This window comes from Asterias rubens, chromosome 4, assembly GCF_902459465.1.
Source record: "Asterias rubens chromosome 4, eAstRub1.3, whole genome shotgun sequence".
In the NCBI taxonomy this organism is placed as follows: Eukaryota; Metazoa; Echinodermata; class Asteroidea; order Forcipulatida; family Asteriidae; genus Asterias; species Asterias rubens.
In genome coordinates this window covers 5,271,134-5,296,079 of record NC_047065.1, presented here as the reverse complement: position 1 = coordinate 5,296,079, position 24,946 = coordinate 5,271,134, and the positions used below count along the sequence as shown (strand labels likewise).

General features: G+C 39.1%; 1 pseudogene; it reads left to right on the top strand.

Annotated features, from left to right (window-relative positions):
* Nucleotides 1-848: 848 nt before the first annotated feature.
* On the top strand, nucleotides 849-24,837 carry LOC117288867 (annotated as a pseudogene).
* The last annotated feature ends 109 nt before the right edge of the window (nucleotides 24,838-24,946 follow it).

The following is a 24,946-nucleotide window of genomic DNA, read 5'->3' as shown; positions in this document are numbered from 1 at the left end:
TTGCAGGTTTGAAGGAATAAATCGTTCAAGCAATTGTATAGTTTTAACGTCTGCAATTCATATATCCTTGACTTTATCCAAGAGTCTGAAATAATATGTATTTATCCGGAGGATTGCGCTGATATAAAATTGTATAACCGATGAGCTTCAAAACTGAAATTTATTCAAGAAATCACCACAATACAAGGAAGGACAATTAATGACTAAAATTGGTGACAGTAATACTTATTTTTAATAGGACAATGAACCATTGAATATAATACAATAACATTGGGATATCTAGCATTTTGTTGAAATTGTTTGTACATTGTAGTTCCCGCTGACTCAGCGCGTAGTTTCTAGTGTCTACCATCCTTTTATTACAATTTTTTCTAATGCAAGTTTACTCCACAAGACTTACTTTTTAATAAATAAATAGTAAACTGGCGGGATACAACCACGTGTTAATCTCTGAAAAGAGCCGGTTTGGTCACGACGTTTCGATACTACACACTGCTCGTCTTCAAAAGAATCAAGTTGTACGATCTTGTGTTATATAATTATAGGGTTTTCTAATTAACCTCAGAATATTATGATTTGACGTTTTAATGTAATACCGTAATCACCATTGTTTAATTAATCCCCCGTTAATAACTGCGCCATAATTGTTTTTTGAGATTATTGTAGAATGGCTACTTCAGGGGGCTATAATTGTAATGATCGGCTGTTAACCCAAATTAAATGCCATCAGGGCAAAATTTCATAGAGCTGCTTAGGCATAACTTAATTATTGATTAAAGGCAGTGGACACCTTTGGTATTGTCAAAGACCAGCCCTCTCACATTGGCCGTCCAAGTTACGAGAGAATAATGGAAGAAAACGCCCGTGTTGCACAAGTTGTACGGTGCTTCCAGGTGCTTGATTTCGAGACCTCAATTCTAAAACTGAGGTCTCGAAATCAAATTCGTGGACAATTACTTCTTTCTCGAAAACTATGTCACTTCAGAGGGAGCCGTTTCTCACAATGTTTTATACTATCAACCTCTTCCCATTACTCATTAACAAGTAAGGTTTTATGATAATAATTATTTTGAGTAATTACCAATAGTGTCCACTGCCTTTAATACTTTGAAGTTCACTGCTGTAAGAAGAAATACCAGTCACAAATTGTACTTTTTAATTTGGCGGGTAACCTTATTCTGGTAACCTGCTTAACTATTTTTTTTTCTGCTGGAGCAGATCGATGAAATTGGGATCAGGGCCCATAAAGAGCCAATAATTAATTAATTTACACGACGGCTCTTGGAGTATAGCGCCCTCTATTGTCGGTAACAGAAAACCGTGGTTTAGCTTAAAAGATGGCGGCGCCCTTAAACCGAATTTGATTGCCAACAACAACCTAGTGTACATTCACATTGGACTGCAGCAATAGCCACATTACCTGAAATTGTGGTTTATCTACAGATACGTTCCCCTGTAGACCACACCTCAGTGGAAACATGAACTCAGGCAAGTAAATAGATTAGAAGTGAATTATTCCTCGTAAGAACTCTTTGATTTTGAAAGTTTGAATTAATTGTCACGATCGATTGTTGTCATGTGGTCATGACATAATATGATGATAATGGCATGATTGATGATGGTTGTTGAATTGAAATTTGAACACTGTTGAATGGAATTTACTTTATTTTTCCTCCCCTTCAAGTTCACACTTCCATCCACCAGATCAAAATAAATTAATTTCTTTCTAAAGTTATCAATCAATCAATACAACACAGACCCAGTGTAACTGGGGCACTGTATTCCTTTTTAGAAATGTTGACATTATCGGTCATTGTACGTGTATTTGTACTATTGTTTGTAGGCCTAAGCCTATTCGGATAACTTTCCGTATGGCGCCACCACTTTTTCACTCATTTTTACAAAAAGGGATATCTTATTATTGAGGTAAATTAGATACTATTATTTCATATCGAATGAAAAAGTGGTGGCGCCATACGGAAACCTTTCCGCCTATTTTTCCGCCTTTTTCGAAATTAATGTTAAAATTTCGAAAAAGGAATCAGTGCCCCAGTTAACACATCCGTTTCCCTGCCACCACTTTTCATGCAGAAAATTGTAATTTTTGACGATGTTTTTTAATTTCACTCAACAAAAAGGAAATACAAGCATTATGAATGTATATTGAGTAGGTTGGGGAAAGCTTTAGTTGTACAGTACACAGGAAACTTCAGTTCTGGCTGGCTAGCGGTCATAAAACTTTCACTCATCAACGCTGATTTGAAAAAGTATAGCGTTAAGAAGGCCCTAAATAATTATGTGACCCCTACATAAGGCTCACAGGGGAGCCTTATAGTTTCTAGAAGTAGGCCTACATTATCTCATTGAGGTAGGCCTAATGAGACTTGATATTATTTCATATTGAATGAAAAAGTGGTGGCGTGTGATACAGAAACTTTTCCCTATACAATCATCTAGGCCTACAAGTCAACTCTTCTACCCTTTCTACTGAACACAGACTCAGAACACGGTCCATCATGAAGTTTTTCACTGATCAAATTGAGATACAAAAAACCTAAAGTTTATTCTGGCTTTTAAATAAAGAATTAAAATCAAAATTAAGGAACATTGAAAAAGTTACCAATACGATCGAGTGACTCAATCGCTCAACGTTTTGTGTAACTGTAAAATATGTAGACCATGGATATATCCAAGTAGGAACCTTCAGCTTTTCAGTTTCAGGAGGTGAAATAATTTTTTAATGGAAAACCAACTTTTTATGCTGAGATGCTACCCAAGTTATTTTGAAACACCCCCAAAAAAGTTCACACTAAAACAGAAATGAATATATTCTAGGCATTGCATGGCAAGCCGAGGTATCAATTTATGTTTGGTTTGCTGTAACACCATGTGTGTGTATCTACTTGCCAGGTAGAGTTTGTTCTTAGAGAACTGTCTTTCTGTATACATACTACTATCGCGGAGTAGAATTATTATTATCATTATTATAATTAGTATTTATTCGACCAAGATACAAGACAATAACGTTCACAAAGGTACAGTATACTACTACAAAACAAGTTAACAGAATCAGGAAAACTAACAAATACAATAACATGAATAAATCAAAAAATGTCAAATAAAATAAATAAAATATTGACAAGAAATTATTATTACAAAACGCAGTTGGAAGAAAAGAGTGGGGAAGAGAGGGGGTGGTTGGGCAACCAAGTAAGACAACAGGGAGAAAAACAAAACAGAGACAACAACAATAGGGACAACAACAACAATAGGGACAACAACAGCAACAGGGACAACAACAGCAACAACAACAACCCAAAGAAACAACAAACAAACAAAAAACAACCAAAACACAACAACAAATCAACAACACAAAAAACAAAGAACATCTCCAGACATATTATTAAAAGACAAAAAATATGACAAAACAACATGATCAGACAAAAACAGGAACCAATAAACAACATAACCAACTTAAGCCGGCCAGGATAGAAAAAAAGTGAACCAAAACACTGTGACCCGAAGGCCTGTCTATCCAAATTGGATTATTCAGGAGACTTCTCTTTTCTCTGTCCTGCTTTTTAACTATACCCGGGCGGAAGATAGGAAATTGGAGTCAGTTCTTAAATCGGTCTCAACATTTGGACTACCTTGCTCTAGTCATCGTCAGGAGACTGGAGTTAATAACTTGACATTAATCAATGTGATCACTTTCTTCTTTTGCAGCTGGTGGGTTTGAAAGCAGAGTTATTCCGGAAACAAGAGGCACTCGGCAAAGAACAACTTCAAGAGAACTCTACTACAGTCAAGGCTAAACCTGTTAATAAGGTAGGCTGGACCTAGGATGAACTGAAATGAGACTCTGTCTGAAAAGGTGTTTATTTACCATGTTCACCTATGTTTGACACCCCCATGGAAGTGTCGTGGCCAAACGGTACAGAGCACTGAATTCAAACGTTGTTGTTTCTGATCAGCAGAGTGTGGGTTTGATTCCCTAGCCGTGACACTTGTGTTCTTAAGCAAGACACTTCACCATTACTTCGTCCTTTGAAAGGGACGTAAAGCTGTTGGTCCCATGTGTTGTGTAACGCATGTAAAAGAACCAATTGCACTTGTCACACTTTTTCATCGCAAATGATATGAGTAAAACCTGAGTCACAAAAATAATCTTCGTCTCAGTGAGACGAAAATTATTTCAGCATGTAAAAACCAGTTATAAATGATAAAAATGCAATTTTGCTGTAAAAAGTATTAAAATACTTTTTACGGCCAAAACTGAGACAAACATTATTTTTTTGTGGCATTGTTTTACTCATTTCTCTAAAACTGCAGAACCTCAGCAAGTTAGTAATTATTTTAAGGAAATCTTTCTACTATCATTATCTTCAAACAGTGTATGTAAGTTAATCTAAATCTGTGGACTTCGTGTTTTGTGTTACAAAAAGTACCCAGACCCTTTAAGCAATCAAACTCAAGTTAAAGGCAGTGGACACTATTGGTAATTACTCAAAATAACTATTAGCGTAAAACCTCTCTTATTGGTGATGAGTAATGGGGAGAGGTTAATGGTATAAAACATTGTGAGAAATGGCTTCCTCTGAAATGCCATAGTTTTCGAGAAAGAAGTAATTTTCCACGAATTTGATTTCGAGACCTCAAGTTCTAAATCAACTATCTAAACGCACACAACTTCGTGTGACAAGGGTGTTTTTTCTATTATTATTATCTCGCAACTTCGACGACCGATTGATATCAAATTTTCACAGGTTTGTTATTGCATGCATGTTGAGATACACCAACTGTGAAGGCTAGTTTTTGACAATTGCCAATAGTGTCCACCGTCTTTAACATTTCAAGTTCCAATCAAAATTATTCAAAACTTTACCCTGTCAGTTTCCTTATGGTTATTGGTCTTTTTTTTTTTTTTTTTTTTTTTTTTACAGAAAGCAAGTATCTGGACCAAGAAGAATGACGGAGTTCAGTCCCGAGCTGAGAAAGAGAAAGTCCTTACAGCAGCAGAAGAAAATGCATTGGATAAATCAAGGTAAATAATGTAAGATGCATGTTTCATTCCCTAAAAAAGTTTTGAAGGTAGTGCATTTTGCTCCACCAGCCATGCTCCTAGTGGATGATCATTAAAGACTTTGAAGGGGGTGACCCTGTTTCAGCCCTAGGAGTAGGTGGCTTCTAGTGGATGACACCCATGCCTACATCCTTAGGGACTGTGAAGGGGTAACCCTGTTTCAGCCCTAGGAGTAGGTGGCTCCTAGTGGATGATACCCATGCTTACATCCTTAGGGACTGTGAAGGGGGTAACCCTGTTTCAGCCCTAGGAGTAGGTGGCTCCTAGTGGATGATACCCATGCCTACATCCTTAGGGACTGTGAAGGGGGTAACCCTATTTCAGCCCTAGAAGTAGATGGCTCCTTGTGGATGATACCCATGCCTACATCCTTAGGGACTGTGAAGGGGGTAACCCTGTTTCAGCCCTAGGAGTAGGTGGCTCCTAGTGGATGATACCCATGCTTACATCCTTAGGGACTGTGAAGGGGGTAACCCTGTTTCAGCCCTAGGAGTAGGTGGCTCCTAGTGGATGATACCCATGCCTACATCCTTAGGACTGTGAAGGGGGTAACCCTGTTTCAGCCCTAGGAGTAGGTGGCTCCTAGTGGATGATACCCATGCCTACATCCTTAGGGACTGTGAAGGGGGTAACCCTGTTTCAGCCCTAGGAGTAGGTGGCTCCTAGTGGATGATACCCATGCTTACATCCTTAGGGACTGTGAAGGGGGTAACCCTGTTTCAGCCCTAGGAGTAGGTGGCTCCTAGTGGATGATACCCATGCCTACATCCTTAGGGACTGTGAAGGGGGTAACCCTGTTTCAGCCCTAGGAGTAGGTGGCTCCTAGTGGATGATACCCATGCCTACATCCTTACAGACTGTGAAGGGGGTAACCCTGTTTCAGCCCTAGGAGTAGGTGGCTCCTAGTGGATGATACCCATGCTTACATCCTTAGGGACTGTGAAGGGGGTAACCCTGTTTCAGCCCTAGGAGTAGGTGGCTCCTAGTGGATGATACCCATGCCTACATCCTTAGGGACTGTGAAGGGGGTAACCCTATTTCAGCCCTAGAAGTAGATGGCTCCTTGTGGATGATACCCATGCCTACATCCTTAGGGACTGTGAAGGGGGTAACCCTGTTTCAGCCCTAGGAGTAGGTGGCTCCTAGTGGATGATACCCATGCCTACATCCTTACAGACTGTGAAGGGGGTAACCCTGTTTCAGCCCTAGGAGTAGGTGGCTCCTAGTGGATGATACCCATGCTACATCCTTAGGGACTGTGAAGGGGGTAACCCTGTTTCAGCCCTAGGAGTAGGTGGCTCCTAGTGGATGATACCCATGCCTACATCCTTAGGGACTGTGAAGGGGGTAACCCTATTTCAGCCCTAGAAGTAGATGGCTCCTTGTGGATGATACCCATGCCTACATCCTTAGGGACTGTGAAGGGGGTAACCCTGTTTCAGCCCTAAGAGTTGGTGGCCTTTAGTGGATGATACCCATGCCTACATCCTTAGGGACTGTGAAGGGGGTAACCCTGTTTCAGCCCTAGGAGTAGATGGCTCCTAGTGGATGATACCCATGCCTACATCCTTATGGACTGAAGGGGGTAAGTCTGTTTCAGCCCTAGGAGTAGGTGGCTCCTAGTGGATGATACCCGTGCCTACATCCTTAGGGACTGTGAAGGGGGTAACCCTGTTTCAGCCCTAGGAGTAGGTGGCTTCTAGTGGATGACAGCCATGCCTACATCCTTAGGGACTGTGAAGGGGGTAACCCTGTTACAGCCCTAGGAGCTGGTGGCTTTTAGTGGATGATACCCATGCCTACATCCTTAGGGACTGTGAAGGGGGTAACCCTGTTTCAGCCCTAGGAGTAGGTGGCTTTTAGTGGATGATGCCCATGCCTACATCCTTAGGGACTGTGAAGGGGGTAACAGGTGGCTCCTAGTGGATGATACCCATGCCTACATCCTTAGGGACTGTGAAGGGGGTAACCCTGTTTCAGCCCTAGGAGTAGGTGGCTCCTAGTGGATGACAGCCATGCCTACATCCTTAGGGACTGTGAAGGGGGTAACCCTGTTACAGCCCTAGGAGCTGGTGGCTTTTAGTGGATGATGCCCATGCCTACATCCTTAGGGACTGTGAAGGGGGTAACCTTGCCTTGATCGAACATCGAACACATGTGGAAGTACATGCAAGTACTAGTCGTGAGTTTGTGCGTTTCAAAAAAAAGGTTTTTCTTGCATTTTTCCGGCAATGCCGACCAGGTGTATTGCTGCTAAATGCAGTAAAACAACTTTAGATGGGGTCAGTTTGCAAAGTGGTCGGTCCATTGTCTTTTTTCATCGCTGTGCAGCGAACACTTCGAACCGTCGTGCTTCGAATCCGAAAAACAATACACCACACATTTGACATGAAAAGAAAAAGTATTCTGAAACATGACACCATCCCAACAATTTTTCTTGCTAGTGGGACGTCGAAGAAGGTACCTGAAAGACGTGATGAACTTAAAGGAGCATTTGCCTGATGAGAAAACAATTTGGGTAATGTTTCAACTTTGAGGGCATGTTTTTAGCTTACACCAATCGTCAAGCGCCAAGCTATCTTGTGTTGGCACTGCATGCCATTGTCCGTGCAGGGTAATCCGAGTGGACCGTCCGCACAGCAGCCATAGTGCGTGCAGACATGGTTCGTGACCATAGTTCTGTACGTATGCATCATACCGATCAGGTACCCAGTATACGAGGCCAGACTACACATTTTCTCTTCAACTATCGTGCCTCGATTGACGTCATGGACAGCGCCCTCTCGGGTCGGGCCTAACTCTTAAATTTATAAATAAAAAGAAAACAAATTTTTTGGAACCTTAGTTAACTATTTATTCATATTCTACTCATCAAAACACATATTTTGATTGTTGACAAAAGCTTTATTTTGAAAAAATACCACTTCCAGGTGACTTTAAGAAAAGTTTGTTTAAACTATAATATATTCCAGGTTTTGCATCGGAGATAAATAATATAATTTGTTTACACCGATGTGTATGAAAGCACTGTATACTCAGTACTTTCCCAAGTTATACATGTGTCTGCTCTAGCAATGCAAAGGTCATGGGTTCAAATCCCACCTGAGTGATTTGCCTGTGATAGTTCTGATAAAACAGTGAGTATACAATGCCCAACACACATCTGTGTTAAAGACTCTGGACACTATCGGGTATTGTCAAAGACTAGTCTTCACATTTGGTGTATCTCAACATATGCATAAAGTAACAAACCTGTGAAAATTTGAGCTCAATCGGTCGTTGAAGTTGCGGGATATTAATGAAAGAAAATACACCCTTGTCGCACCATGGTCACACGAAGTTGTGTGCTTTGAGATGCATGATTTCGAGACGTCCAATTCGTGGAAAATTACTTCTTTCTCCAAAACTGCGTCACTTCAGAGGGAGCTGTTTCTCACAATATTTTGTACTATCAACCTCTCCCCATTACTCGTAATCAAGAAAGGTTTTATGATAATAATTATTTTGAGTAATTACCAAACTGCCTTTAAAGGAACGTTACAGAAATGGTAAGAAACAAAAATCGCGAAGATCACAGATTTACATAAAACTTACACGGTCTAATGATGATGATAGTAGAAAACATCTCTTGAAATATTTCTGCCTGAAATGTCATATTTGATGAGAAATAAATATTCTAACTTCGCGTTTGGAGTTTATCGCTCAGTGAGCGTTTTATTCATTTAATTTTGGCATCGATGCAATGTAAAATTTGTAATCAGTTTTTCACTATTCTCTCGTGAACCAGATGGCCGATCGACCTCAAACTTCTACAGGTTTGTCAGTTTATGTATTGATGGTGGATTACATAAAGTGCTTACACTGCCAGCAACTGTTCTGTTAGCAAAAACCAATTCTGTAATGTTCCTTCCCAAAAGAAGTAAATACCAGGTAACGATACATGTAGTATGTTTTAGTGTTTCAAGACTTGATTTTTTTGTTGTGTTTTCAGGGCAGCCTTAGAGGCCAAGTTAAAGCTCTAGGAGGAGATGTCAAAAGGAGCCATTCTGACAGCAGGTAAAGAGTTGTGCCCTTACGCTTATTTTCCTAAAGGGTTAAACAGAACCTGTGACCGTTTTTTTTAACCATCAACTTTCTCTACTGATTCCAAGCAGACCTACACATGTATGAGCCCATCTTTAAAGGAACACGTTGCCTTGGATCGGGCGAGTTGGCCATTTATGGCAATCAAATTTTGGACTCCCTTAATTAGGTTGCTGACCGTGTTTTAGTCCACGGCATACAAGGAAAACACTTTCGAGGCATGTTTGTGTGGATCATTATATTCAACTTTTAAAATATCTTTCTAATCATATGCATTTCATCGTCCGATCCGAGGTCAACGTTTTCCTTTAAAGCTATTGGACCCTTTCGGTAAACAGTATTGCCCAAGGCCCACACTTCGTGTATCACAACTTCTATATCAAATAACAAACCTGTGAAAATTTAGGCTCAATCGGTCATCGGAGTCGGGAGAAAATAACGGGAAAACCCACCCTTGTATCCGCGCGTTTCGCCCTGTCATGACATGTGTTTAAAATAAATCCGTAATTCTCGCTTTCGAGAATTGATATTGTTTTAACTTTTTTCTCAAAAAGTAAAGCATTTCATGGAATAATATTTTAAGAGAAGTCTTTTACCACTACCTTCTGTAAACCCTGTAAGTTATTTGTAAATCTGCGAACTTTTTTTTTTTCTGTACCGAAAGGGTCCAATGGCTTTAAAGGATTTGGGTACCTTTTCAAAATGTCCATAGATTTACATTAAACTTACAGGGTTTGAAGAGAATAAGAGTGGAAAGCTTCCCTTCAAATAGTACTTACTGAGGTGCTGTAGTTTTTGAGAAATGAGTAAAACAATGTCATGAAAATACGTTTGTAAATTATTAAAATAATTTTCGTCTCATGAGACGAAATTTTTTTTCATGACATTGTTTTACTCATTTCTCAAAAACTACAACACCTCAGCACGTAATATTTTCAGGGAAGCTTTATACTATCATCATCTTCAAACTGTATAAGTTTAGTGTAAATCTGTGGACATTGTGTTTTTTGTCCTACAAAAGTTACATATAGTCTAGACCAGATTTTTAAAAAAAACAACTTTGAGCGGCATTTTTGAGTAAAAGTTGGTAACATACCTGATTTAACTAATTTGGGGGTGCTGAATCCGAAAATGATGGATACCAAACCTAATTTTTAGTCCTTCACCCTGAAACATCAAGTTTAAAACAATACAGAAAACCTAGGAGACGCAGACTTCTCACGTGAAAAATAGTCAGGTTCTGCTGTGGTTCCACATTGATGTTGTCAGGATACTATACAGGGTAGGTACCTGGGTGCAGGTCAGGTATCCGTAACAAGCTTTTGGGTGTACTGGATAGATCTGCAATCAAATTGCACATTCAGAGGGACCAAAAGGTGCTTTTAATGTCATTTTGAAAGTATTTCAGTTCGTGTTTTTTCTAATAAAGAGTTATTTATTATTTGAATAGTCCACAAGTATAGACTCCTACTTTATTTTTGCATGTCAGCTTTTTTTGTTGTCAGAATTGTTCAAGATACTTAGAATGCGAAAATCAAGTGTTTCAGTTTGATGTCACTTAATATTATGTCCAATAAACAACCCAATGTATATAAATTATAAACAAATGTTTTGTAGTCTTTGGGCTCCCATCCCTGTCCTTACAGAGACATTTCTATAAAAGAAAGTACAGAATTAATAGTACACATTGCAATTCGATTGAATAGTGACTTGCTAAAAAACACAAATCATCATGCAGATGGACTAGCATTCAGGAAACTGATAAGGGCAGTTCCACGGGGTCGGACGTACATTTCGGACACTTTAACAGAGTGTATTATTACAGTGGTATAAATAAAAGGAATTTTTATTCTGGATAGAGGTATAAGGCAGTCACTAAAGTTATTTTATCAAAAAATAATTCATCCATGTCTTTGGATATAGACGCCATTCGCCCAAAACACCATGGTGTCGGACGTACTCAGAGAAACGCCTTTTTGTGAAAACCAATATTTGTAGTTCAAACTCTGTGATGTGTTTGAACTTTAATGCAATTTTTTCTTATTTACGGATTCATCAGACCTCTGTCATTACACTTTACCATGAGACATTCGGTTTTAAAATTTGAATTTTAAGGAACGGCATTTAATATATTGGTGTCGGACGTACATTTCACAGTGTCGGACGTACTTGTCCGAAATTGCATTCAAAAATAGGTAACAATCAGTTCAACTTTTCACTTTTGTTATAAAATAATGATTTAATCTACCAATTTGGTGTTGTAATATCAGATTAAATCATTATTTGTTGAAAAAAGTCTTTAATTGTCAACTTATACCACGTTTTGAGATCAATAGAAACAATGTGCATGTGTAATGCAACTTGTACATGATGTACATGCGTATCCTTATGCATTGCTGTGGCAACCAAAACCGGCAAACACCCAAGTTTCAAAATGTTGCCTAACAATGAAAGATATGAGTCTGCAAAATAACATTTGGTCCAAATATATTGTAGATTGGACTTGTGTTAAAAAAAATTTAAGTTTAAAGTTCTTGGTGGGTAACTGTTGCCAAGGTCAAAGGTCACCAAGAATTTTGGTGTTAAATGTTTTGATATTTTCTCTAAAGAACCAACTTTAGAGCATTGTCAACAGTTTACTAAATGAATAAGAGCTCTATCCTTGCTTGGGGGTAACCACATGTACCTGAATTTAACAAATATACTGCAAAAAACAAGCTTTTCGTATATTAATTATAAGTACCAGTGGGTTTTGGAAATGGAAATTAAAATTTTCTGCGGATTAAAATTATTGTGTTTTTAGCAGCCAGTAGAAAAAAAGGGGAATGAAATACACTTGTTTTGAGGCAAGATTTGAGTGATTTGGGTGAGAGTTACCCAAGGTACCAATTTATAGCTTTGTATGATATTTTAAAGGCATTCAAAAAGGCTTTCACATAATTATTTTGGAGGTGTCGGACGTACTGGTGTCGGACGTACGAACAAAATGCACGTCCGACACCAGGATTTTGTACGATAAAGAAGATTTTTTTAAAGAAATAATTCCATGTTTAGATAGAGAGCATCAATTGTGCTTTGTAGTGTAAATTTGAAAATTTTCTGCCCACGGTTGAAATAGGGAGATTAAAATATTCACTATTTTGGTGTCGGACGTACATCGGAAAAGTAAGTTTCCTAAAATAGTGAATATCATAAAATTTTTAAAGAAATTTTTCATTTTTTTTCCATCATTGTGTTGTTACCATAGCAAACTTCAAACAGGTGCAAAACCAAACAAAACACTATTTAACCACAGTAAAAATTTTGATTAAATTGGCAAAACATTATTTTTGAGCCAATTTCACTATTTTTAAAGTATTTTTTCAGTCAAAAATAGCACTTGAGCCGCTGAATATTTTCAGTAACAAATTATATTTTATTAAAATTCATACAATTAGCTACAAAATGATGTCTCATTTGTCACATTAGTGCCATTTTGAAATTTTGGCACTGAGGTTTACATTTCTATGGAACTGCCCATAAACAAACATATAATTTTACAAACATGTTAATATCCTTTGGGGAGATACAGTTACATGACATTACAAAAATGCCTCTATGGAATCGACGCATCAAAGCATTCCATTCAAGCTGATATTTCCCAAAATCCAATAGTGTTTTTCCTAAAATTAACCTGATTTTATGTTATGTTATGATAGAAGTATACCGGAGAAGGTATCCTTGTAGTACTGAAACAACACTGAAACACATACAACAGCTTGGTGCAAGGAGGCATCTTCTTTTCAGTGTATGTCATCCTTTCCAGCATCCACTTAAACCCTATACTATAACATGTACAGAGTCATCTAAATCAAAAATCATATACTATCACATTGCAAAGAAGTCCAATGGGTATTAGACATTTTGACGATTAGGTCCATTTTTAACTTACTATTTTCAATTTTGGGGGGTTTAAGACTTTTCTTGAAGTTGGTTTTAAAAGTTTAAACTCCTGTTGTTCTTCCCAAATAAAATATTGCTGGAAAAGCAAAGTAAGAGTCTGGTGTACTTGGCCAAAATTAAAACAGTCTTTTGACTTAAGCTTTTTTGTTTAGCAAAACAATTTGCCTCAGTTTGTCTTCCAAACTATGATTGCTAATATCGAAGATACGCACACCTTTCATGAATGATTCATTGCTGGGAACCGTCCTAGCTGACACACAAAAATAAAGTAGGAGTCTATACTTGTGGATTGAGCGGTAATAATGAATAAAGAGATATTTGATTTTTCCTTGTTCTTCACAGCCAGCTGAAAAGAGAGGGGTGGATTGTTTTATCAATGGAGGGTATACATATGTTGTTGTCCTTTTTTTCGGAATCTTACTATCGTCTTCTTGTGTGCAATTTGTCCGTGTGTGTACAAACGCGACTAACAATGCGTTATACTGCCAACAAACAAACAAACTGGAATTTATTTTTTCAATTGTTAGCCTACAACAGTTAGATTGGTTCGTCAACTGTGGAGAATACTTTCTGTAATCAAAAAATGAGTTACTTTAAAATCCTCTAAAATCAAATATTTTGACTGGTAAGATAATTTCAAGCCATGAGTGTGAACACTAAAAGCTAACCTATTCAAAAACAGGGAGCACTGAAAAGTTGATATATATACAATACAATTTTCTGTATCATTGTTGAGTCTAGACTACACCTGGTAGGCCTACATGTTTAAGTAGTGTAGGCCTACATAACAAGAGAAAATAATCAACGGTTTGTGCTTTTAACAACAGAGAAATTATGTTCAACTAATAAATGACTCTTTATTAGAAAAAACACGAACTCAAATACTTTCAAATGACATTGAAAGCACCTGTTGGTCCCTCTGAAAGTGCAATTTGGTCGTAGATCTATCCAGTACAATCAAAAGTTTGTTACGGATACCTGACCTGCACCCGGTTACCTGCCCTGTGTGGTGTCCTGACAACATTAATATGGAACCACAGCAGAACCTGACTATTTTTCACGTGAAAAGTCCGTCATCTGCTAGGTTTTCTGTATTGTTTTAAATTTGATTTTTCAGGGTGAAGGACTAAAATTAGCCTAGGTAGCCACCATTTTCGGATTCAGCACCCCCAAATTAGTTAAATCAGGTATGTTACCAACTTTTACTCAAAAATGACTAATAGACCCTTTAAAGGATTAAAAACAGAACACTGTAACCCAGTCTTTACTTATTTTGGTTTACACCAGCGGGACTTGAACCTGTGACCTCTGAATTAACTTCCCGTCTTGGTTCAGGGCAAGCTTTTGTATAGCAACCTCCAGTTGAGCAAACTCCCGTACCATTGTGCCATGCACTCTCATTGAATGTTGGGCCATTCGGGACTGAAATTTTTGCCAAAGGACACTAAAAATGGAAACAAGGCCGTCGGAATGGGTTTTTTTTTACTTGGTGTTTATCTTGGTGTCTGGAGCATTAACAATTGTTTTATCCAGAGGATTTTTGTAAAATTAGTAAATACAAAACTAAGTATCATGATTTTTTTTCTTTTTTCAAATCGGTTGTATTTGCGCTTATTGACTCGCAATTCCCGAGTATCGACCCGAACCCTGCATCTCTTACTAACTATGCAAACACTTGCCCTGAAACATTTGATGTAGCAACTGTCTCAATTGTCATAGAACTTTCAATTTAAGAAAACACCTTGTGGCTAAGCATGTCATTGTACCAGACATTGTTCAAATCTAACTTTCAAATGGCTGATTACTAATACTGAAGTCATCTTGGCACATTCCGTCTTACCCAGGGGACGATGTTGCAGATCACTTCCTGGTGGACTATGAGAAGAAGGCCATCAGTGACATGAAGGAGAAGAGAAGACTCGAGGAGGAGGAAGAGGAGGCAGCAAGGGCGGGGCCAGAGTATGAGATGGGGGCTACGGATGTACCTGGCCCAGTCGACCCTCAAGACCAATGGTAAGGAAATTCATCTAGAGGGGGGGGGGGGGGGGGGAAAGAAGATGCAGCAAGGGCGGGGCCAGAGTATGAGATGGGGGCACGGATGTACCTGGCCCTGTCGACCCTCAAGACCAATGGTAAGGAAATTTATCTAGGGGGGGGGGGGAAAGAAGAGGCAGCAAGGGCGGGGCCAGAGTATGAGATGGGGGCCACGGATGTACCTGGCCCTGTCGACCCTCTAGACCAATGGTAAGGAAGTCATACAGGGAGGGGGAGGGGGAAAACAGGAGGCAGAAAGGGCGGGGCTGGAGTATGAGATGGGGGCCTCAGATGTACCTGGCCCTGTCGACCCTCTAGACCAATGGTAAGGAAGTCATCCAGGGAGGGGGAGGGGAAAACAGGAGGCAGCAAGGGCGGGGCCGGAGTATGAGATGGGGGCCTCAGATGTACCTGGCCCTGTCGACCCTCTAGACCAATGGTAAGGAAATCATTCGAGGGGAAAATCAAGCTAAAAATCCCATCTCATTTGCTGCTTATTTTTGCTTTGTAGAAAATGTTTAGGTGCTTTGTCCACTTAAAGGCAGTATTAGTACTTTCGGCAATCCTCACTTGGTATATCTCTAAGTAAGTATTTATAACCATGTTTTTAAGACCAATGTCAAATCCGTCCACGTTTAGTGTTTAGTGTGGATGGTGACAGCACATTTGTCTACATTGGGTAATTAAATTGTCAAAGACAAGTATTCTCAGTTGGTGTATCCCAACATATGAATCAAATACAAATCTGTGAAAACTTTTAAAACAATCGAAGTAGCGAGAGAGTAATTAAAAAAAAAGCACCATTGTTGCCCAAATTTGTGTGCTTTTAGAAGCCTGAGAAAGGCTTCAGGCCTGAATGTCTTTAATTACTTGGGTGAAAAGTTGCCCCTTTCTCAAAAACTATGTTACTTCAAAGGGAGCTGTTTCTCGCAATGTTTTATATTATCAAATCAACAGCTCTCCATTGCTAGTTATTAAGTAAGTGTTTATGCTAACAATTGCTTTGAGTAATTACCATGGTGTTCAGTGGATTTTAAAGTCATACTGTCCTTGTTTTCTCTTCTTCTTTGACAGTTAAACATTCAAGGTTGGAAATATTTGTTTTAAAAACTGGTCGTAAACACTGGTCATTATCAACCATTCATAAATACCCCAGACAGTTTCATTACTCCTATTGGTGGAGGGTGCGTCACGTGGGGGTGTTTAAACGGTTGATAAAGACACAGCTGAAGCTGTTTAAGACTGGCTGGCTTCCGCGTGTCGGGCGCGCGCGCGCAAGATTATCACGCGGAACGCAAATCATAGCTATACAGCGCGTAATATATGTAAGCGCGCACGTAATCTTTTTATAAGCGCGCGCGCGTACACACAACCCACGCGCATCAAACAGATTCTTCACAAAGTTTTTTTAAAAAATATTTTAAACCTCAAATTTTCAATTGTCAAAGTGTCTATAATTGTATTTTGTTTAAAGTTTTTAACAAAAGGGCATTTATGAACGGTCGGTCATTTATGGGAGTCAAATTTTTGACTACCATAAATGGCCCGCAAAGTAAAAGGAAAACCACGCAATTTCGAGGCAAATTTGTGTGGATCATTGTGTTCTACTTTTAAAACATCTTTCTAACCATACGCATTTTATAACAAACGGTTATAAACGCAAGTTCACAGATTTTCAAATAACTGACAGGGTTTACAGAAGGTAGTGGTGAAAGACTTCTCTTGAAATATTATTCCATGAAATGCTTTACTTTTTCACTCGAGAAAACAGTAAAACGAGAATTACTGATTTATTTTAAACACAGGCGGATACAAGGGTGGGTTTTCTCATTATTTTCTCCCGACTCCGATGACCGATTGAGCCTAAATTTTCACAGGGTTTGTTATTTGATATCGAAGTTGTGATACACGAAGTGTGGGCCTTGGACAATACTGTTTACCAAAAGGGTCTAATGGCTTTCAAGGCAGTGTACACTGTTGGTAATTACTCAGAATAATTATTGGCATCAAACCTTTCTTGGTGACGAGTAATAGGGAGAGGTTGATGGTATAAATCATTGTGAGAAACGTCTCCCTCTGAAGAGCCATAGTTTTCGAGAAAAAAGTAATTTTCCACGAATTTGATTTTGAGACCTCATATTTAGAACTTGAGGTCTCAACCATCATCATATGTTGAGGTTCACCATCTGTGGAGGCTAGTCTTTGACAATTACCAATAGTGTCCACTGCCTTTAACAATCACCAGAATGTGTGTATAATGAGTGCCACATAGCGACTCTTATCGGTTAGAGAGGACAATTCCATTCAGCACTTACATTACTTTATTGGGACTCTTGGTGCTGTGGTGTACTGGGCCTAATTTTATAGAGCTGCTAAGCACAAAAATTTGCTTAGCATGAAATTTCTTCCTTTATAAAAACAGGATTACCAACCAAATTTCCACATGATTTTCAGGAAAAGCAAACAACAGCTGAATACCAATGGAAATTTGGTTGGTAATCCTGTTTTTATCAAGGAAAAAATTTCATGCTAAGCAAATTTGTGTGCTTATAGCAGCTCTATGAAATTTGGCCCTGTTTGGCAGAGAATCGGGCAAGTCGGGCTATGGTTTTCCTTTAAAGCTAACACGGTCGGCCATTTTGTGGAGTCAAGAGTTCCGTGTTAGTTCACAACGTACATGTATAAGGAAAACCGCAATTTTAGTGTTAAAGAAAGAGAAACATTTTGTATTTGCGTCTTAAAGACTCTGGACACTATTCGCAATTGTCAAAGACCAGTCTTCTCACTTGGTGTATCTCAACATATGCATAAAATAACAAACCTGTGTAAATTTTAGCTCAATAGGTCGTCGAAGTTGCCAGATAATAATGACAGAAAAAATGCTTTTGTCGCATAAGTTGTGTGCTTTCAGATGCTTGATTTCGAGACCACAAATTCTAAATCTGAGGTCTCGATATCAAATTCGTGGAAAGTTACTTCTTTCTCGAAAACTACTTTACTTCAGAGGGAGCCGTTTCTCGCAGTGTTTTATACTATCAACCTCTACCCATTACTCTTTACCAAGTAAGGATTTATGCTAATAATTATTTTGAGTAGGTCTCAAGGGTTGGAACGGTAGGAATATTTCAATTTGACAAAGACCACTCTATTGGGCGCCTGCCCGTATTCACTCATGTAGGATTCCTTTTTTACTTGAGCATAATGATTCAGTCTAGTCAGTAGATCGTTCTTGTGGTTTAAAGGGTCTATGTAACTTTTGTACAAAAAAAAAAAAAAACACAGTGTCCACAGATCTACACTAAACTTACACAGTTTGAAGATAATGATAGTAGAAAGCTTCCATGAAAACATTACATGCTGAGGTGCTGTAGTTTTTGGGAAATGAGTAAAACAATGTCACGAAAATTATTTGAATTATTTACAAACGTATTTTCATGACATTGTTTTACTCATTTCTCAAAAACTACAGCACCTCAGTAAGTAATATTTGAAGGGGTAAGGTTTCCACTATTATTATCTTCAAAATCTTCAATACCCAAATCTTTTAATGGGTTGCGATCATGTGCCCACGGGAATGTTATTTCGGAACACGACAGATTTGTTGTGTTTTGTTTGTATTGCCCGGGTTTCCCAAGATAATTTTAAACAAATTGTTTCAGCATATTCTAAAAAATATTACCATAGGTTAGCTCAATAAATTTTTGAGACGGTGAACAAAAGCCACATTTTCTCAATAGATAAAAATAAGTCTCGAGGTACATTTCTTGAGAACAGTCAATTTCTCTACTGGGTTAGAAATCATTGTTTCATTATGACAAAACAAATTAAAAAATACAAACTTGTTCTGCAAAGTGATCACTGAAAGGTGGTTAAAGGGAAGGTACACGTTTGGTAATTACTCAAAACAAATATTAACTTAAAAACTGACTTGGTGATGAGCATTGGAGAGCTGTTGATAGTATAAAACATTGTGACACTCCCTCTGAAGTAGCATAGTTTTTTGAGAAAGAGGTAATTTCTCACTAAAATATTAAAAGACTTCTAGCTAGAAGTATTTTATTCCCATCTGAAAGCACACAAATTCGTCCAACAAGGGTGTTGTTTCTTTCATCATTTTCTCGCAACTTCGTTGACCGATTGAGCCCAAATTTTCACAAGCTTGTTATTTTATGCTTTTGTTGGGATACACCAAGTGAGAAGACTGTTCTTTGACAATTACCAAATGTGTACCTTCCCTTTAAAGGCAGTGGACACTGTTGGAATTGTTGATTGTATAAAACATTATGAGAAACGGCTCCCTCTGAAGTAACGTAGTTTTTGAGAATTTTTTTTTCCATGAGTTTGATTTCGAGACCTCATATTAGATTTTGAGGTCTCAAAATCAAGCATCTGAAAGCACCCAATTTTGTGTGACAAGGGTGTTTTCTGTCATTATTATCTTGCAACTTCGATGACCAATTGAGCTCAAATTTTAACATGTTTGTTTTTTCATGCATATGTTGAGATACACTCAGTGAGAAGACTGGTCTTTGACAAACACCAAAAGTGTCCAGAGTCTTTAATGCCAGTTTTGTTTCTGTTCAGAGGTGAGAGAGATGGGTGTCGGCTGCTTTGACTTCTCAAAGGATGAGGGAGAGAGACAGAGTCAGATGGAGATGTTGAGTCATCTTAGAGACGAGGTAAGAAGATAACATGATTTTTGTGTTGATTAAGAGCAGTGGACACTATTGGTAATTGTCAAAGACTAGCCTTCACAGTTGGTGTATCTCAACATATACATAAAATAACAAACCTGTGAAAATTTGAGCTCAATCGGTCATCGAACTTGCGAGATATGAATGAAAGAAAAAAACACCCTTGTCCTGGTGGGGAGTATGCAGCCTGTGCAACATCAATATGCGCTACTCGGCTAAATCAATCACAAGAACCATCTCTGCCCTCATAGGTCCCCCATTTACCCCTGGGTGGAGAGAAGCAATTGTAGTTAAGTGTCTTGCTCAGGGACACAAGTGTCACGACCGGGATTCGACCCACACTCAGCTGAACAGAAGCATCAGAGCTCTTATCCGCTCGGCCATGACACCCATACATGTATATCAAAACCCATAACCCACTTTGACAACCCAACAACCTACAGCAACAAAATACCAAAGTACAACTCACTACCAACACCTCAGAACCCACAACCCTTCTCTTGCAACTTCGATGAGTAATTGAGTCCAAACATTCACAGACTTGTTATTTTATGCATATGTTGGGATACACCAAGTGAGAAGACGGGTCTTTGACAATTACCAATAGTGTCCAGTACCATGGTTAGTTTTGCGATAGCACCATGTTTAAATAAGGGAATCAATGTGTGGTGAAGAGGTTTCCAACTAGTGGTTTAATCCCAACGAGGCTTGGTTCTTGATAATTTTACCGAGACGAAGTCGAGGTAAATTATAGAGAACCAGACCTCGGCGGGTTTAAACCACTAGTTGAAAACCTATTCAACACACTTTGATTCCCATTCATAAATACCTTTTCGGTCAAAAACATCATCACTTTTTTGTCAAAAAGTAAAATAAATGCAAAAAATGATAATTTTTTACAGATTTCTTTCAACACAACACCCCTCTAGCTATGAAATGGTAAAGCCCTCCGCCCCCCTCGGGTAAACAACTCTTTATAAGGGAATGTTGTGCGCGTCGCGCGTATCGCGTGATGTAGCACATCTGTTTCAGCAATTGTTCTCTACCAATAGGAGTGAAGAAACTGTCTTATAAGAACAGGTGCAAGGTCGCGTGTCACGCCCATGAATTAACACTTTTTACCGGTCATAGACAAAGGTTTATACACACCCACGTGACGCGCTCTCCACCAATAGGAATAGCAAAACTGTCTGAGGTATTTATGAATCGCTTTTTGAGTAGAGTTGGTTCTGAGAAGAACCGTTGGTTGACAACTCAACGATTGTCAACCACCAGTTCTTTTCAAAACTACTACTCTCAGTGAGATTTACACAAGCCTCCCCTCATGGAATAAAAATTGTGATGCGATCTAAACCCATCACAAGGTGATGAAAGTATTCATTTCTGAGTTAATTTATATACATGAAATTTAAGGGGACACTCCACTCTTTTCGTATCTACCTCTACCTCCATGGTAGGACCAAGGGTGGATTTCACAAAGAGTTAAGACTTGTCTTATCTCGAGTTAGGATGAGTTACTCGTCAGTTTGTAATATCTTCTAGGACTATAGTCCTAAGTTAGGAATAGTCCTAACCCTTTGTGAAATTGACCCAGTTGGCCTTGGTTTGAGAAATCAAGCTTTAAAGTTCCAAATGCCATTGATACAGATGTTTTTCAAGAATACAGTTGGAATATCGTTTTGTGCGATCGTTTCTTTTTTCAGACGCTTGGTCAGAGAACCAAGAGTGACCAGCTTAAAGCGAAACGCAAAGCGGCCCTCAAGGCCCGGCTAGATAAAGTGAAGCAGCGAAACCGAGCCAAGAGGGAGATAGCTGAGGAGGAGGGCGATAAGGAACATGAGGAGGAGGAGGAAGATGCGAGGATGAAGGAGGAGTCAGAGTCAGCGAGACGGAGACAGAAGGAGGAGGATGAGAAGAGATTAGCAGAGAGGCTGAGCAAGACGGCGCCGGCGAGACCTTGGGATATTGGAAAAGGTAGGGTACCCTTCTTCATCTTCTTGTTCTTTTTAGGGCGTTTGTGTTGTTTTCTTGATACGGAAGGCTCTAGCAAAGTATTAGACTTTCCCACCTAGACTTATATTCCGCAGCGTTTGCAAAGTTTTTTTACAGCGTGGTCGCGGTAGGTTTACAGCAAGGAGCTGTTCCCGTTGCACTTTCTAGATAAGTTACAGTGGCTGTGGGGAAGTCTTCTGCGCCCTCTTTCCGCTTGTTACATTAGTTTTACATCACAGTTGCGGTAAATTGACAGGGTCAGTTTACCATGCGTCCCCTTGGATTGTATTGTCATTCTACAGAGAAGTTGCGGTACTTAAACCAAAAACAGTCCATTTGGGAACACGTTTTTGTAAACATACATCAATTTTTCGCTATCTTTGTGAGGACTTTCCTTTGTCCCTCTATGTAAACATACATCAATTTTTCGCTATCTTTGTGAGGACTTTCCTTTGTCCCTCTAACTAAACACTCTCCATAAGAGCATGAGAAAATGTGAGGATGTAAAAATACAAAGGAGTCCAGTGCGAGGACAGCATTGCTCGTTTTGAGTTCCTTTGTTCTACTGTCCCCTCTCTTCCCATGAAACCATGTCATCGAATTCAATGAATTCAAACTCTGGTGTTTCTGATCAGCAGAGTGTGGGTTCGAATCCCCAGCCGTGACACTTGTGTCCTTAAGCAAGACACTTAACCATTGCTTCGTCCTTCGGATGGGACGTAAAGCCGTTGGTCCCATGTGTTGTGTAACGCATGTAAAAGAACCTAGTGCACTTATCGAAAAGAGAAGGGGTTCGCCCCGATGTTCCTGGCTGTGGTTGCTTAATGCGCCGTAGAACCTTGTAAACCCTTATAAGGTGCTAACTAATTGGGTCTCAACATTCATCACTGCAATAGCCTATCTTTCTGAAAGTTTGTATATATACTCAGCGCCTTGAGTACCTCGTTAGGTAGATACGTGCGCTATATAAGACTTCGATATTATTATTATTATTATTATTATTATTATTATTATTATTATTATTATTATTATTATTATTATTATTATGTATTGTATGTTGATAAACCTTGTAAACATGGTAAAAGAAGAACATGCACTAAACCTTGTGGAGAGTTAGGATTTCAGAGTGTTGTTGTGATTAAAGGGGCTGTTTCATGATCAAAGCAGATCTGTGGCTGTACATAGTATCATGAACTCTCACCTGCATGTTTGCGTGTACTCGCCTTAGATATGATACCGAGGGAGGGCACATGTGTGACCTGTCACAACAAAATGAGCTAAAAGTCGGAATTTAAAATAAATTAGCTATTCACATTTCTGAATTCTGCAGATCAAGAGCTTTCCAATGGTATACAACACTTGGGGTAACAATAATCCTCCAAGTCGACAGAGCTTGTGGAAACAAGAGAGTTCTCACTATGAGAAAGAATTGACTTTGACCGTCTGTAATGGGAAATGGCACAATGCGACTTATAGCTCATTTCGTTGTGACAGGTCACATATATGTACAGTAATTCATGAATCCGTTTAAAGCTACAGGCCTGTTGAGTATAACACAGCCCCTTGGAACCTAACCTTCCTAAAACCTTCTACATCCTCTTTGCTGAAATAAACGATTCAGAAGGACTTTACACCGCAATAACAATATTGTACCAGGGCTGTATTTTGAGAACAGTGCATGGAGGGACGTCTCGTCTTCTTGGTCACGTTGCATGCTGAACCAAATTGTTAGTCCAAATGTAGCACACATCAATGCGCAGTTCAATCTGGCACAGCGTGTGCGCACATGTTTTTGTTTTTAAAGGCAGTGGACACTATTGGCAATTACTCAAAATAATTACTATCATAAAACCTTACTTGATTACGAGTAATGGGGAGAGGTTGATAGTATAAAACATTGTGAGAAACAGCTCCCTCTGAAGTGACGTAGTTTTTGAGAAAGAAGTAATTTTCCGCGAGTTTGATTTCGGGACCTCAGATTTAGAATTTGCGGTCTCGAAATCAAGCATCTGAAAGCACACAACTTCGTGTGACCATGGTGCGGCAAGGGTGTGTTTTTCTCTCATTAATATCTCGCAACTTTGACGATAGATTGAGCTGAAATTTTCTTTTCTTTGAGCTGAGGTTTGTTATTTTATGCATTATAATGTTGAGATACACCAACTGTGAAGACTAGTCTTTGACAGTTATCAATAGTGTCCAGTGTCTTTAAAATGGCTGCAAATTACTAGTATATATAGGTTTGCGGTAACACCATGTGTGTATCTGCTTGCCGGTTAGAGTTTGTTCTTAGAGAACTGTCTTGCTTAATTCTACTTCCGTGGAGTAGATTGATCGGGAGACTTCTCAGTTCAATCTGGCACCGTGTGTGCGCACATGTTTTTGTTTTTAGCAAAATGGCTTCATAAGTACTCGCAACACAAATCAGGTATCAGTTGCAATCGCCAAAACGCACCCCTGATGTCAACTGAAGATATTGAAGACTTTGTTAAACTTTTATAATCAGGTAGCTGTCATTTAAAACTAACAATTTGTTTACAATTCTTATTTATAAACAGAAGAGTCGCAATGGGACAGGGTGAAGAAGCAAGTACATGAAGAGCGCCCTCAAGAGTTTGCTCCTCCACAGCAGTACAACTGGATGATGCCATCGATGAGACAAACTCCAAAGAAGAAGAGCAAGTTTGCGTCCACAGAAAGTTGCGACGACACGCAAAACAGCCGCAGGAGTTCGCTCCTCCTAGTAATTCTGCAAAGTGGAACATGAGACAGGGTTTGTCTGCAAGTACTTCGTTAGAGGCCAAGAAATCTAAGGATCAAGGCAGCAGGCTGGGGAATCGAACCAAGAACCGCAAAGAACTGGAGAAGATTTCTGCCGTGGAGGTAGCCTGATCGTCTGACGTCATTCTTCAAGGCTCGTGAATAACACCAGAGAGCGGCCAAAAACTGGCGTGTAGTTGACCTCTGACCTCTGTCGTTTCACATATAGATACGCAGTCAAATTACATTGCGGACTTAATAATAATAATAATAATAACAAATTCTTATATAGCGCATTTCACAATAACCGTATCAATGCTCTTTACATTAGTGCCCTGGTCATGGGGCCAATAACATC